At 26.5% G+C, this 2,770-nt stretch overlaps 1 protein-coding gene across 3 annotated transcripts in view; it reads left to right on the forward strand.

The window, feature by feature from the left end:
• The window catches only part of LOC102680533 (translational regulator orb2), an 83,235-nt gene that overhangs the window by 56,104 nt on the left and 24,361 nt on the right, over window positions 1-2,770 (forward strand). The window lies entirely within an intron of this gene.

Raw genomic sequence — 2,770 nt, forward strand, 5'->3', positions numbered from 1 at the left:
AAAATTTGCGCTTGCGCAATGTCTTTGCAACAGGCTTGTATACTTTTTCTGACGGCAATCAAGGAAATGCGCCCTTCCCCCGCGACACTTGTTTCCTCTTTCTTCGTCGCAATTGGTGGAAAAGGACTAGATCAAAACATATACTTTGAATCCATTCGCCTCCTCCTCGATATAATCTTGTACGCGCATAATCTTTTTCCGCTTTTTCTTCCTTTCCCCGCCTCATTTCCTCGGCTGGCTTCACTGGGTTTATTTTAAGGATAAGAAAATTACGAGCTTAATTTAAATATTGGAATTAGAAGATTTTGTTACTAAATTGTAAGAGAAAAAAGTAATTGAAGTGAAGATAGGGATATGAAATAGAGTAGAAATATGAGATATCAAGGTTTTAATTTGTAGAATATTGATATATTTGTGAAATATTTTTAGATACGGTAGATTCTAGAAACTAAAAGAAACATAAAAGTTGTACAAAAATATCAGTCGAAGCTTATGTATTGAGTTATAAAAAATTTAAGTTTGCATTAGATAAAGTTAAGTATAGTGTAATTACAGATAGAATTATCTTATTCTATCTTTATTTATAACTTAATAAATAAGTAACATTTTTATATATTAATTTTATGTTTGTTTGAATTTCTAGAATGAATTTTTAGAATCTTTCAAAGATATTTCACAAATTATATTAACGTATAATAATAAAATTTTTAATATTATTAAATTTAAATGAGACAATAATCTTTCATTAGCTATTGTGTTTCATTAATATTTTTTTATTCAATGGATATTTCTTATTTTCATCATAGAATATGCAGATTATGTAACAGGATATTTCAATGGGATATATTCTAATTTATTTTGTAATTTCTGAAGAACTAAAGAAAGATATTGTACAATAATCTTAATTTTAAAATATTAATATAAAATTAAATTATATTGTGTTTTTGATTATGAAATGGTAATGGTAATGAATAGTAAGAAAGGTATAGTAATAACATAGAATACTTGATATTTATTAACAAATAATGAAATGAAATTCAATTATTCGACGTGAAGAATAAACTGAAGAAAAAGTCTAATGGATTTGGAATTTGGAATTGCGGATTATTCAATACTTATCATATTTATTACACGTTTATTGTGATTATTAAAAATAATAATTATTAAAAAAAATTTGTTTATACTTAATTTACATTTTTATTCAGTATTATAATTTATTTCTTTTAAAAATCTCATATTATTCCAAATTTGTCATAATTTAGAAAAAATAAAAAAGTTATTTGCAATATTTATATTTATATATATATTTTTTATTAGAAATTTTCTAAAATTTTTTAAAGTTATTTATTCGATTTATTTATTTATATAAATCCTGACAGAAAGTATACGATTTTTAATTTATATCGAATATTTATTTTTGTCAAATTTTTAGCATATGTATATGACACAAATCTATAAAATGTATTGTTTAATTTTTAGGCTTAGATAAAAAAATTTTAAAAGCAATCTTTACTATTTTCTTCACGATCTTCTTCCGATCAATTGAATTTTTTGTTTTAATTTTTTACGCGTCATTTAATAAATTAATCCTTCTAAATTAAACTTTTCAAGAAAACTTGAGGTTTGAAGTTATTGTATTTTAAAAGATGACTGAATCAAAAGCTATCTCAGTATTTCTATCCTTTTTTTTTATTTAATTTAATTTATGATTTAAAAAAAAATGGAAGAAAATTTAAATCCTAAATAAATAAATGAATTTCTATTTTACATTATAGATTGAGATCGAATATCTCAAAATCAAATTTTTCAATATTGTCCTTAATATCTAATTTAATAATAAAGTTGACTACAATATTGACCATTTGAACCTTGCTTTACTGCTATCTCATCTGATTTTATGAATTTAAAACTATGTGTATTTCATCACAAGATTTAGAATCAGTTTGTTCTAGAATTTCTTTTTTTCAAGACGAATAAATGAAAAAACGATATAACAAGCATATCTTGCATCTGAAAGAAACAATCCAAAGAGAGTTGTGCTCTGATTCGTAAAACTCATCATAAAACTCTGAGCTAAAAAAAAAAGCAGATTTTATACCGTTGTTGTACTCTTCTTCTCGTACATTGATTTACCAAGCCAGCGAAGTTACGCGAGCATGCACAGAATCGGCCGCGTGACAGACACGCATCGAATCCTCCACTGATGGGACGAATTTCCAACGTGAAATCTCGATGCGCGAAGCGCGAGACGCGCACGCGAGAACCAATTTGTAACGGGTCATTTTCGAACGATCAAAATCGAACGCCTCATGACGCTTCTAAAAATCTAACATGGACGAAAAGCTAGATCTCGTGCTTATCTCGCCGATGAACGAGTGTTTTTTCCAACGATACACATTCGAGTTTCTAATTTTTACGAGCTACGAAAAAAACTATAAGTATGCATAGAAGGTCAAGGTAACCGCGTTATATATTAAACGATGCAGATACCGCAACTACACAGAACGTAACTACCGAAAACATTTTCAATAGAGAGGGATATAAAACTTGAAATGATAAATTCAAAAACACGTATAATCCGCAACCGTTAAATATTAACATTCATGCAATATTACGAATTTCAATAAATTGTAAGTCTTTAATCTAATATCGAATCGTAAAATATTTCATCGAATATGTTAATAAAGTAAACCAAGCATGAAAAAGGTCGAATTTTAATGGATCTCGATAGAACTATCGCTGTTTTGTTATTTTTTTTTTTTTTTTTTTT

The sequence above is a fragment of the Apis dorsata genome, unplaced genomic scaffold (genome assembly GCF_000469605.1).
Source record: "Apis dorsata unplaced genomic scaffold, Apis dorsata 1.3 scaffold_470, whole genome shotgun sequence".
Taxonomy (NCBI): domain Eukaryota; kingdom Metazoa; phylum Arthropoda; class Insecta; order Hymenoptera; family Apidae; genus Apis; species Apis dorsata.